Genomic DNA, 14,586 nt, shown 5'->3' with positions numbered 1-14,586 from the left:
AGATGATTAGGGAGAAACCTAATAGAAAAGTCTGGGGAGCAGATTCACATTTCCTATCTCTTGCATTTTCCAGGTCTAGTTTATTGAATATGGAATCACAGAATCACAGGAACTATTTAAATTGTTACCATTTCCACTCTTATTCCCTTTCCCTCCTCTACCCTTCCCTCTCTTATAGTTAACTCCAAATGAGTTAAATGCAGTCATACTATGCCGCCTGAATTCTTATTAATAACAGTGCTAATTTTCAAGTGGGTCAATTCCTAAATTAGAAAAAAAGTCTGACAAATTTAGAAGTTTGTTTATTTATTGATCCTTATCAATTGCTATTTGCAGGATGATTTTTCTGTATTAAAAAAAATTAAAGCTTTTTGGATATGCCCCTATATTATCTTTGATCTTTCCTTCCTAGTTTGTTTCCTACCTCCAAGTTTTATATAGAAGGCAGCTAGGCAGCAAGTAAATAGGTTGCTGGGTGAGGATTCAGGGAATTCAGGAGACAAGTTCAAATCCAGCCTCAGATACTTAATAGATGTATGAACCTGGGAAAATGACTTACCTGCCTCCGTTTTCCCTCCTGAAAATGGTGATGCTAATTACATTTATTTCTTAGGATTGTTTGAGGATCAAATGAGATTATGTTCATGAAATATTTGGCACATTTTGAACACTTAATATATACTTATTTCCTTACTTCTTGCAACAATTCTAGGAGATTTCCAAGCTATCTATAATCAGATTTTTGTTCCATTTTTATCTTTGTATTCCTAGTATTCAGTATAGTCCCTGGCATGTAATAAGCACTGAACAAATGCTAGCATTGATTGGTTTACTGATTGATTGCTCCTTTTTATAGTTAATGAGGGATCAGGAAAGTTCGAAATTTTATCCAAGGTTATGTGTGACTGAGCCAGAAGTGTTCTTTCCATGGTGTTTGGGTGACCTTTTTAAATCTCACTATGCCACTCATTAAAACCTTGGGAAAGCTACCACACATGAAGAATCATTAACAACTTCATAAGCAGTATAGAAAAAAAGAGAGAAAACAGTCTATGAGGAAGCAGTGGTTTAAAGGAGTTGAATGAAATAACTAATTTGTGTGATATAGTCATTTAATGTAACTCTATCGTATCCACTGACACATTTGGACATTCTTCACAGAATGAACCAGGCAGATTAATACAGAATAGCTGCCCATTCAGGAAAGTTTCCAAAAGGAAAAAGAACAGAAAATAAAGGTTGTTAACTGAGCCCATCATGATAACTTTTGCAGAACCTTATCTTTACAAGTTAACTTTGCAAAGTATAAAGAAAAGTTAGGAAAAGTTCTTTGCTACAACTTTATTCATGTGGAAAGTAATGTCTACTTTCTACCCATGCCATATATGACCAAATGGACAATATCACCAAATCAGTTTATTATGATAGGTGTATATAATGTATAATAAATTAATTTATGTTTGATTAGGTTCTAGAATCATAGTTCTGGAATGGACCTTTGAAATCATCATATCTATTGTCTTTCAAACATTCCCATCCATCATGTTGCCCTCTCCTTCAGTGGGGTGAGGAGAACAAATTCTTCTCCCCTCTTGTCTCTGCTCAATCATTGTATCTTCAGGGCTTCCCCACCCCTCAACCTCATTACTCTTTTATTCCATCTCCATCCCATTCCTTTCCATGGATAACTCAAGGTTTCAAGGACATTGTAATCACTTTCTAACAGCTCTTCAATACCTCCCCACCACTCATCACCTTTGCTTTTCCATCATCTCTATTCCAGTGTTTCGGGCTTGACCTTTCACACTTCAGGCCATTGCAATAGCTTTCTAGTAGCCCTTCCTTTTGCTGTCATATGAAAAGAAGCTTTTTTTTTCATCAAAAAGGTTAGAAACTGCCATGTTTTATAGAAGAGAAAATCAAGGTTCAGAGATAAACAAATGACTTGTTTGAAGTTATTCAGCTACTCAGGGGCAGAACCACGACCAGGTCTCCTAGTTTCTGGTTCAGGGATCAGCTTCATAGTGTTGCACTATTATTGTAGCTAGATAAAGAGGAAAAGGATTTACCATGTGCTTAAATTATGCCAAGAACAGAAAGGTTAACTAGGTGTCATAGTAGATGGAGCACTGATCTGGAGTCAGGAAGATTTATTCACCTTTTTAAGTTCAAATCTGTCCTCAGACACTTAGTAGCTGAGTGACTTTGATTAAGTCACTTACCTCTGTTGGCCTCAACTGTAAAATGAGAAAGAAATGACAAACTACTCCAATATCTTTGCTGGGAAATCTTCAAATAGGGCCAACAGGAGTCAGACACAACTGAAAACTGACTGAACAATTGGACATATACCAAGAACTTTGCTGAGAACTGTGTATACAAATACAAGAAAACAAGAGGGTACCCTCCTTTTAAGGAGTCTACATCTTTTGAAAAAACTTTTGTAAGTCTATAAGGTTAATCACAACCAAGCAAGCATTAAATGTCTGAGGACAGTTTTGAACTCAGATCCTCCTGACTCCAGGGCCATTGCTCTATCCACTGCACTGCCTAGTTGCCCCCTGAGTTTGCATCTTAATAGGACAAAACAGAACATAAAGGGGACTGACAAGCCTAGAGAAGAAGTTGCTCCTAGAAAGGTAGTGCAATTGGGGAGTGAATTGAATGATTGTTAGTTCTCATGAAATGGCAATCCTGGTCAGGGAATCACCAATCAGGAGACAGAGCCCTTTGGCAGAGTCATTTTAAGTAGACAAAGTCACTGATAAGGAAGTAGAGCAGAACCAAGAATGAGATGTTCATTTGTCACACTGCTGAATGTTGTAAAGATGCTCCTAGAACTTTTTTGTGTTCTTGACTCTATTGCTCATGAGCCCCTTTTCCTCTCCTTCCCAACTTGATTTTACAAGCCTAAGTTACGCACACATACACACACACACACACACACACACACACACACACACACACACACACACACGAGATAGTAATCCCAAAAAGGATGTCATAATCAAAATAGAAATGCAAGACAAATAACAGCAAAGTCATGTAAATAGCAAACATTCTCACTTAATCCCTCAATGCCTCCTCCAAGATTTCATTCTCTTGGTAGTTTCTCTATTCTTGCAGCTTCATCACAGCAGAAGACCCCAGGCTATTTCACCATGTCCCAATTAGGCCTTCAATTTCTCCAACACAGCAAGAAGGGGATACCTCAGTCTTTCATGGAAAGTAATTGAGAGCTTAACTGTTTCACTCAGAGTGTGCTTGGCTTCTCATTTCACAGTACTGAATTGTAGGATCCAAGCCTGCTTTTTCATGACTGGTCCCATAGGGCTGTGCTTCTTTACCATTGCCCTGTCCTTCTGAAATTTTTTTCTCCTGAAATTTGTAAGAAACATTTTTTCTTAAATATCTTTTATTTATTTTTACATTATCTTCATTCCCTAGTATATCTTCCCTACCCTACCCAGAAAAGGAAAAAGAAAAAGGGAAAAAAAATTAACCAGTTCAAACTAACCCACGCATAAGCCAGGTACAAAAATATAAGCTGTGTACATATAACTCTCCACCTCTTCAAGGAGGGAAAGGAGCTACATTTACATATCTCTTCTTCAGGGCCAAGCTTTGTTATAGATTTAGAAATGCCAGTGAGACCAATAAAATAAGAGAAAAATGTAAAGCATAAACAAAGACAAAATAGAGGTTAAAGTCATCATGATTTTCTGTTGTTGTTGTTGAGTCATTTTCAGTTGTGTTGTCAAGAAGATATGGAACCAGGGCAGCTAGGTGGCACAGTGGATAAAGCACCGGCCCTGGAGTTAGGAGTACCTGGGTTCAAATCCAGTCTCAGACACTTAATAATTACTTAGCTGTGTGGCCTTGGGCAAGCCACTTAACCCCATTTGCTTTGCAAAACAAAAAGAAGATATGGAACCACATCAGGTGTGACAAGTCAAAATTTCCAAGAGACAGAGTCTCTGAGTAAATTCTAATCAATTTTATTAACTATGTCTAGAAAGTAGTCAGCAAAATAGGTTCATTATTTCCCTGTGTGCAAAGAGACAGAGTCTATCAAGCCTTTGATATTTATAATCTTTTGAAAAGGAGGTACACGGGGGGGGGGGGACCTCAACTGTGATTGGTTAACAAGTAATGAGAATGAATATTATAAGAAAAGGTGGATTTATTGGGGTATATGACACTAATCACCCAGCTTGGTCAAAGAGACTTATTGATATCCATATCACTGATCTGACAAAAGAGAGACTGCATTTTCCTAGACCTGTCTGAATAAACACAATGAGCAAGAATCTAGCAATTCACCTAAACTTAGAATTTCTTCATTTTCTTTGATTAGCTCTTAGTCATCCTGGCTGGGTAAGTCTTACCCAAGATCTCCCACAATGGTTGATTTCTGAATGAGGAATTAAAACAACCCTTTAGTTCTAATTCAATAATTGGTTATTAACCTAAAAAAGAAATAATTTTCATTTCTCTCACAGAGAATTGTTCCCCAAATTGTTCAATACAAAAATAAGTATCTTGTAGCTTGCAAGGCAGAAATAATTGCCAAAATAAGAAATAAAAGTAAACCTTGAATCCATGGTGGGGTCTCTTCAAAGAAACAAAAGAAAGAATAATGATAGGGAATTCAAATATACTGAAATGAAGGACCATATAGAAGAAGAAAGAAGCAATATACAATAATGTTAAAAAAATTTTGATCTTAGACAAACAAAACTCATTGACCTCAAAGATAAGATGTATATAGATAACTTAAGTATCTTGTTTTTAAGTCATTTCAGACTCTTTATGACCCCATTTGGGGTTTTCTCTGCAAAGATACTGGAGTAGTTTGCCATTTCCTTCTTTAGATCGTTTCTGATAAATGTAGAAACAGAGGCAAACATGATTAAGTGATTTGCCCAAAAGAACACATCTTTTGAATAGTGGGAACTCATAGGGGTGAGAATAAAATCTGATTAATTAACAAATAATAGGAGAATGAATACTATAATGAGAGATGGGTTATTCCAATGAGAGTCTTGGGGTAAATGATATCAATCACTCAGTCTTGCAGGGAAGGTAGTAGGTCAATAAGCATTTATTATGTACCTATTCTGCACCACATACTGGGCTAAGCCTGGGTATTCAAAGAAACATAAAAAGGTCCATGCTTTCAAGGAAGTCATAGTCTAAAGAGGAAAAGCCACATGTAAACCACTATGTACAAGCTATATGAAGGATTAATTGGAGATAATCAAAAGAGAGCAGACACTAGCATTAAGAGATATTACATGGCTTCTTGTGAAAAATAGGATTGTAATTGGAACTTGAAACAGGTGAGTCAGGAGGTGGAGATAATGACTATACCAGGCTGAGAAACAGCCTTGGAAAAATACTTGCAGCCTAGAGATATTCCATCATTGGTGAGGAGTAACAGAGAGAATAATTTGTGTGGGGTGGGGGGAAAGGTAAGATGAAAGAAAATGGGAAATGTAGGGTGGTGTCAGTTGGTAAAAGGTTTGAATGCCAAAGAGAGCATTTTATTTATGATTTTGGAGCTGACAGAGAATCACTGGAATATATTGGATGGGGAGATGGAATAGCATCATCAAATCTCTATTTCAGATAGTTAAACTGACAGCTGAATGGAAAATAAGGAAAGACTCAAAGCAGGAAAATCAACCAAAGGTTGTTGCAATAGTGCAGGTGGGAGATAATAAGGACCTGCAACTAAGATACCAACTGAGAGAAGAGGAATATATAGGAGAGCTGTTATTAAGGTAAAATTGATAGGACTTGGCTGCAGATCAGAGTGAGGAACGTATAAGAGAAAATGAGGAGTTAAGAATGATACCTAAATTTTGAGCCCTTGGCCCTGAGAGGATAGGAGTGTTCTTAATGTAATAAGGAAGTTGAGAGGATTGAGAATATTTTATAAATGTTAGCTATTGTTACCAGAATGCCCTTCCTTCTGTCTACTTATTGAAATAGTAAATGTCACCTTCTCCAGTTTGGTTGGAAAAATGTTAAGTTGAAGTCAGTAATTGAACATCTGATTGGAAATGCTCAGAAGGTATTTGGAGGTTCAAGTTTGTAACCTGGCATTGAGGTAGGCGAAGATAGTTGGAAATTGAAGAATATAGCCTGGGGAAAAATAAAAAGGTTAGGTTTATAGCTATAGATTTGTGAACATCAACAGGTAATAGAGAAAATTGGATCTTAGAGATCATGGGATAGTTCTCAAACTGGAAAGAATCACAGAGGAAATCAGAAAGAATCTAATCCAACATGGGGTGGGGCAGAGTCAAACCAAGATGGTGGTGTGAAGGCAGGAATTTCTGTAAACTCATTCTAAAAAAAATACAAAAGCCGCCAAATTATGACTCAAGCCAAACTTTAGAGGGGCAGTGCCCACAAAAAGACTGAGTGATACACTTTCCCAGTTCAAGAAAACTTAGAAGTTCCACAGGAAAGATCTGTTCCACCAGGACCGGGGGTTGGAAAAAGCCACAGTCACAGTCACAGCCACAGTGCAGGTACCTGGGTCTGTGTTAGAGGCGGCAGTTTCCAGACCTCTTGTTCCAGGGATCATTGGGGATAGCTGGAAGGGGTGGTGAGAGAATTCTGCCACACCAGAGTGAGGGCAGAGCGGAGCAACAGCCTCAAGAGCCAGCCTCAGAGCAGCCCTGCAGCGAGAACCTGAAGCGAGAGTCAACAGACTCACCCAGCACATCCAGAGTTTTCAGCCCATAGACAGTAAGGGGATCGGGGAGACTGCAGAGGTCTCTCTGCTCTACTTAGTTCAGGACTCAGCTGTTTACCCACACTCAGATCCAAGTCACAGTCTGGGCCCCCACAATACCACCATAGCCAAGCAGGGATCCTCCTCACAGCTCCAGGGCAGAGGGGAGGGCCTGAACACAGGCAAGAGAGTAGTCAGGACCTCTCATAAGACCCTGGAGGAATTAAAGTCCCTGTGGGTTGTCCCCAACACCCCCCAAAGCCTTGGAAGTGCAGTAAATCAGCATAGGTTGAGGAAATTAACAAACAAAAGAAAAAGAAGAATTTGACCATAGAAAATTACTTTGGTCCTATGGAAGATCAAAATGCCTACTCAAATGACAACAAAAATTAAAGCTTCTGTTTCCAAAACCTCCAAGAGAAATAGAAAATGAGCTTAGTCTATGGATGAGCTCAAAAAAGATTTTGAAAAGCAATTAAGGGAGGTAGAGGAAAAATTGGGAGGAGAAATGAGAGCAATGCAGATAAATCATAAAAAACAAGTCAGCAGCTTGGTGAAAGAAATTTTAAAAATACTGAAGAAAATAACAGATAAAAAACCAGTTTAGGCCAAATGGAAAAAGAAACACAAAAAGCAAATGAGGAGAAGAATGCCTTAAAAAGCAGAATTGGCCAGCTGGAAAAGGAGATATGAAATATCTCATTGGAAAAACAACTGACCTTGAAAACAGATCCAGGAGAGATAATTTAAAAATTATTGGGCTACCTAAAAGTCATGACCAGGAAAAGAGCCTAGACTTCATTTTTCAAGAAATAATACAGCAAAATTATTGCCCTGAGATCCTAGAATCAGAGGGTAAAATAGAAATTGGGGGAATTCACAATCACCTCCTGAAAGAGATCCCAAAAGAAAAACTTCTAGGAATATTATAGCCAAACTCTAAAACTCCCAAGTCAAAGAGAAAATACTAAAAGCTACCAGAAACAAACAATTCAACTACCCTGGCTCTATATTCAGGATTACACAGGATCTGGCAGCATCTACATTAAGGTCTCACAGGGCTTGGAATAAGATATTCCAGAAGGCAAAAGATCTTGATTTACAACCAAGAATCAACTACCCAGCAAAACTGAACATCCTCTTTCAGGGGAAAAGATGGACCTTTCAATGAAACAGGGGACTTTCAAACTTTCCTATTGAAACAACTTGAGCTGAACAGAAAGTTTGATCTCTAAGTACAGGACTCAGGTGAAGCATAGATGGGGTGGATGAGAAGGACTAACTATGAGGAGCTTAATGATGTTGAACTGTTTGTACTCATATGAACTTTCTCATAAGAGCAGTTAGAAGGAGCATATATATAGACAAGGCACAGGAAGGATCTGAATATAATGGTATAATACAGTAAAAAGATGGAGTCAATGGGTGATTAAAGGGACATACTGAGAGGAAGGGAAGGAGAGGAAGAAGGGGCTAAGATATTTCACATAAGAATCACAGAAAGCTTTTTCAGTGCAATGGGGGAAGGTGAGGGAGAATGAGTGAGCCTTCTCATGAGAAATGGATCAGAGAGGAAATAACATACACACTTAATGTGGTATAGAAATCTATCTTACTGTAGAGAAAAATGAGAGGAAAGGGATGGGATGAGGGGGAATGGGGGGAGGGAAGGGGGGAATAGGTGATAGAAGAAAGGAAAGATGATGAGAGAGGGTACTCAGATTCAATACACTTCCGAACAGGGACAGGATGAAAGGAGAGAGAGATAACGTAATAGATGAGGGTGGGGAGGAATACGGTGTGGGGAAATACAGCTTGTTATAGCAACTGTGGAGAAAATCTTGAAGCAACTTTTCTAGCGGCTATGATGGGGGAGGCAACTCATCCTGGAGACAGAGCCATTGGAATCTGAACACAGATTGAAGTACACTTTTCTTTTCTCTCTCACTATTCTTGAGGTTTTTCATCTTTTTTGCTGGGGAGGGGGGGTTTATGATTACTCTCACAACAAATATAAAATAAATAAACAAATGAAAAAAAGCATGGGTGGGAGAACTTAATCTAATAAAAATGAAGATGCTTTCCCCCCAAAAATAATTTTCACCTTTTGAATGCTTTCCAATAAATGACATTCAATGCTTTAATGCAAGGTCCACTTGTCTAAAGTCAATTCACTTTGCTGGGTAGTATGGAACTTCTTGTCATTTTGAATGGATTTTTTTTGTATGACTAAAAGCAGCATTTCTCTAATAAATCATGTATTATTGTTCTTCAAAAAAAGGAATCTAATCCAAATCACTCATTTGACAGATAGAGAATCTAAGACCCTGAGTGGGGAAAGGGGGAGGGCTGGTATTAAGTGACTAGCTCAAAGTTACCAGAAATAAATTTTCCATTATATCACATTACCTCTCCTGTAGAAGTGAAGAAGAAGAAATCTAAGGGGAAAATGTACAGAAAGTCTAGAAGAAACCTACTGACAGAATTGTGAAAAATGCTCAAATTTAGAGTGTAGGAGGAGAAAGAAAAGCTAGTGAGAGAAGCAGAGGAGTGTTTCTAAAGAGAGCTTGGTTCTAGTTATATGTCAGCTATTAATAATACATGAAAGTAAATGTCATTGAGATATATTCCAGTAGTTAAAGAATGAATGAACGAATGAAAGAAAAATCAAGTATTTACTATATACCAAGCAAGAGACAGGTAGTTTTAAATTTTGATTTCTAAATACTTTTTCTACTAGGAGCAATAAAATGATTACTTTCACCAATATGGTTAAAGACAGCTACTTGCACAATTCTAGAGTCAGGAAGATCTGAGTTCAAATTTGATCTTAGACAATTGCTAGTTTGAGGCACTTAACTATATCTCAGTTTATTCAACTGTTAAAAAAGAGACAAAATAAAACATCTTTGGGTTGCTGTGAGGATCTAATGAGATAATATTTATAAATGTCTAACACAATGCCTAGCACATGATAGGCACTATATAAGTGCCTATTCCCTTCCCCTTTAGTATTGCTGCTACTTCTGTACCCATCCATCTCCTGTTTGAATTCCTAGCTGCTTGGTCACTAGCACTAAATCATTCTTCAACTGTATTATTAACAGAGCTTTCAAAAGAAAGGCATGACCTTGTCACCCCACTCTCCAATATTAATTAATATCTCCTGTGAGTTTTCTGTCAGTTCTTTTCCTCCCCCCCTCCTCATTTCCTTAGCTTTTTGTCCTTTCCTCCCTTAGTGGATGAAAAGGGAAGAGAAGATGATGAAATGTTGATCAGTCAAGTTATGACAGGAGGTTTGTTGGGGAAAAGAAATCAAATAAAGATGAAATTTTCAGGGCATGTTGTCTCTAGCATTCCTACATACCAGATACCTAGGCCCCCAACAGAGTTCTATTACTTTTCAAAAACTCCCAAATTGGCAACAAATAAATAGCCACTTTTGACCTTCCTCTACCCTCCCACCTCTCTTTTTTCCTATTTCTTTGGATGAATGCAAACATTCTTCCACTCAAAATATGAGATTCCTATATATATAGAGAGATTTGTGTACATACATACATGCATGAGCGTAACATGTAATGCAATTTAAACATAGAATTTTGCTGAAATGCACTTGCCGAGGTATTTAGCTGAAGTTTGGACAAGCAGCTGCTGGTCAGAGCTATCTTATTTTGATTCAATTCAACAAGTAGTGATTGAGTACCTGGAGCATACTCAGGGATAGATGAGGATAAAAAAAAAATTCTTAAATTGTGTCATTCTCCTGTTCATAACTTTGTTGGAGAAGCAATTTGAACACATATTACATAATCAGTGAATGACACAAGACCTTTTAGGATTTTTTTCTTTTTTTTTCTTTTTTTCTTGCAAGGCAATGGGGTTAAGTGGCTTGCCAAGGCCACACAGCTAGGTAATTATTAAGTGTCTAAGGCCAGATTTGAACTCAGGTCCTCCTGACTCCAGAGCCAGTGCTCTATCCACTGCATCACCTAGCCACCCCAAGACCTTTTATGATAAAGGAGAAAAAGTCTGTTTATTTTAAAAAAATATTTATGGTACCTCTTTTCATGGTGGCAAAGAATTAGAAATTGAAGAGATGCTCCTCAATTGAGGAATAACTGAACAAGTTGCAATAATACCAATAATATTATTATCTTACTTCATCCTCACAACAAACCTGGGAGGTAAATGTTATTATCATTCCCATTTTTGCAGATGAATAAACTAAGGCACAGAGATTAAGTGACATGCCTAGGGTCCAACAGCTAGAGTCATATTTGAACTCAGGTCTTCCTGACTCCAGGTCCACCTAGCCATGGTGGTATGAATGTTTCATGAATGTAATGGAATATTATTATGGTCTAAAAATCTATGAATTTAATGATGTAAAAATCAAGGGTAGATATGTAAACTGATGCAAAGTTGAAGCTAGCAGACCTAGCTTTGAAACAAAATCTATAAAATTAAGCCTAGACTTAAAGAAAAGCTATGAAAAGCTACTGATATTCATTACTAGTGGTTGGTGGGGGACTAAAAAGGTAACACTGAAGAAAATGTCTTGTGTGGGATAGTTTTACTGAAAATTTTTTTCTTCCTTCAAAGGGGCAGCTCCCTGTCAAGGGAGATAATATGAGAAATTGTCAATCAATCAGTATTTCTTAATAGCTACCATGAGTCAGGTACTAAACTGAGGATACAAAAAGACTCATGACAGTCACTGTCCTCAAGGAGCTTACTACCTAATGGGGGAGAAAATAAGCAAACAAAAATTTTAAAACAAGCTACATATGGAATAAATTAGGAAATCACTCACAAAGGGAAGGCACTAGAATTAAGAAGAATTGGAAAAATTTCCTGTAGAAGGTAGGATTTTAGTTGGAACTTGAAGGAAGACAGGAGGCAGAGAGAATTCCAGATATGGGGGACAGTAAGAAAAAATGTTCAGAAAATGTTCACTTTTGGAACACTAATTTGACAGCTGAGTGGAGGATGGGTTTGAGGGAGGAGAGACTTGTGGCAATCCATCTCTTAAACAGAGCTTTAAATATGAGGTGATAAGGGTCTGAACCAGGGTGATGCCAATATCAGGAAAGAAGGTGAGATATTCAAGAATATTGCAAAGTTCTGGCAACAGACTGGATATGAATGTGAGAGTTAGTGAGATATTAAGGATGATGGCTAGGTTTTGAGCCTGGGAGACTGGGAGACTGGTGGTACCCTTGACAGTAATAAGGAAATTTGAAGGGGGGGGTGTTTAAGAGGAAAAATAGTGAGTTCAATTTTTGTTGAGTTTAAGATTTCTATAGGACATGAAGTTCAAGATGTCTGAAAGGCAGTTGGAGATGCTAGACTGGAAACCAGCAGAGAGGTTAGGGCAGAATAAGTAGATATGAAAAATTTGGGTAATATAAAAACAAAAAGTATCAGTACAAATATATTTTTAAAATCAATACATCCTTAAATCTTTGACTAAAAATGTCCTGAATTTCAGCATAGTATTAGAAGAAAAACTAGATTGGTCCTTAGGAAATGATATTCTACCACATCTTCAATTCTTAATTTAATTAATTCATCTCCTATGTCTGTCATCCTTTATCTTTCCCCTCTTTTGTGGCTAAACTCCTTAAGAAAACTGTACAATAGATGTCTCCACTTCTTTCTTCTCTATTTTTCATTCTTTGCAGCCTGGCAATGATAGAGTTAATTCACTCCTCTGGTTATCCATTCATTCATCTGTAAGATTTGTCTGTTGGATTAAAACATCTTTCAAGTCCCTTTCAGCTGTCCTTGATCCAACACTGTACAATCTTCCCTTCACCATACACTCTTGCGGGAGGCAGCAGCAGAATAAGAAACAATACTGATTGTGTTGTGCGGGTCTGGTGGTAGTCATGGTGGAAAAGGATTTACGTGACTTTGCCAAGAAAATGTTTTGATTGAAAATAAAAACAGTGTCTCTGAATCATTCTAATAAATCAGATACTTTGGTTGGTCTGACCTTTTAAGAAAAAATGGAGAGCTTTTTGTTTTGATTTTCTAGAGGAAAGGTTACATGCTTTGTAATTTTAAACACAAGGAGGAATTGTTTTGCTTTTTTAAGCAAAAGAAAAAGACCCAAATTGACCTAAGTCATAAGTATTGACTTAGGAATAATCACTAAAACCATTGACCATGCTAGTTTACCTTAGTATTCTGTCATTTAAAAAAGTGAAATTGATAGTAAGAGAATATTAGCATCTGGTCCTTCCTCCGCTCCTCACTTTTTAGCTTCTTTTGATTTCTTGTTTTTCCCTCATTAGATTGTAAGCTTGTTAAGGGTAATGACTGTCTTTTGTATGTGTGTGTTTGTAACCCTGGCCTCAGCCCAGTGCCTAGCACATTATTTTGTCTTGGTGACCCAGGGTTTTTTCTTTTTTCTTTTCAATTTTTATTTATTTTTTCCAATTACACACAAAGATAGTTTTCTATATTCTTTCTCTTGCAAGCTTTTGAATTCCACATGTTTCTCGATAAAGATACTGGAGGAGTTTGCCATTTTCTTCTTCAGCTCATTTTACAGATGAGAAAACTGAGACAAACAAGGTTATGTGACTAGCTATGTTACCTAATGGATATCTAAGGACAGATTTGAACTCAGGGAGATGAGTCTTCCTGACTCCACTACACTGTCTTCTCACCTAACACATACTAGGGACTTAATAAATATTATTGACTGATAGTCAATAATTTAGAAGTGGAAATTATCCATGAGACATAAGCAGCTTTATAGACTAAAGAGAGCCTTTTTTTTTTCATGCAGAAATTGTTCTATACCAGCCAAGGTTTAAAATCTTAAAGTAAAAATGAACAGTAATGTGTGAGCAGCACTTGTAAAATGTGTTATGGGATAGTGATTGCAGAAATTCTTGAAATTCAATTCGTTTCAACAAACATTAAGTATCAACTACATATAAGGAAATGTGCTTAGTGCTAGGAATGCAAAGTTCTAGCCCCTGCCTCAAGAGAGGCAGCCAGTGGTGTAGAGAATAAATTACTAGTTTGGGTTTTGAGAAGACTTGAATTCAAATTCTCAGATATGTATAACCCTGCATAAATCACTCTCCCTCAGTGTACCTCAGTTTCCTTACCTGGAATATGAGAGAATTGGACTCAATGACTTTTAGCCATTACATTAGCCTTTTCACAGCTCCATATATATGCCCATGAGAAGTTTATATTACATTGGGGAGATAGAAATGTATATAAGGCAGAAGTGAGAAGAGAATGCTCTCCAAACCTGGGAAAACACTTTCATTGAGGCAGCTAGAATGTAGATAGCTAAGAGACCTATCTTACTGGAACAGAGAGTACTGGAAGAGGAAAAATTTGAAATGAGGTTGGAAAGGTATGTAGGAATCAGAAAGTCTGTATCTCTGTAATCTCATTACTCACATTACCCGTTATATTCCAGTCTTAAACAAACACCTGCACCCTCAGCCACATCTTTGCTTGGGCTCTTTTCACTCTTCCTGGTAATGTTGCTCTCTCTCTGCCTACATTTAACTAAATTCTGTAAAATCCAAGTTAAATTCTGCATTGTTCAAGAACATCCCCAATTGTTTTGTCTACTTTGTGTCTAAGGGCTAACATAACACTTTATTCTGCAACTTTCCAATAAACTTCTCTAGTTCCCTTGCTGGGAACTTATCTAAGATTGATCTTCTTTCCTTCTCTGAAGTCTTTCTTTCTTCGTTTCCTCCTGTTCCTCATTCCTTTCACACACTTCTACCCATTCCACCTTCTCTTGTAACAGAAAAATAAACAGCCAAGTGACATGCAGCATTCCACCTCCACAA

The 14,586-nt window shown here is 37.4% G+C and overlaps 1 protein-coding gene across 1 annotated transcript in view; it reads left to right on the top strand.

Moving 5' to 3' along the window:
• Positions 1-14,586, top strand: part of SNTB1 (syntrophin beta 1) — a 320,793-nt gene that overhangs the window by 200,020 nt on the left and 106,187 nt on the right. The window lies entirely within an intron of this gene.

The sequence above is a fragment of the Macrotis lagotis genome, chromosome X (genome assembly GCF_037893015.1).
Source record: "Macrotis lagotis isolate mMagLag1 chromosome X, bilby.v1.9.chrom.fasta, whole genome shotgun sequence".
NCBI classification, from domain to species: Eukaryota; Metazoa; Chordata; class Mammalia; order Peramelemorphia; family Peramelidae; genus Macrotis; species Macrotis lagotis.
The sequence above is the reverse complement of the archived record's forward strand: the minus strand, read 5'-3'. Positions and strand labels throughout refer to the sequence as shown.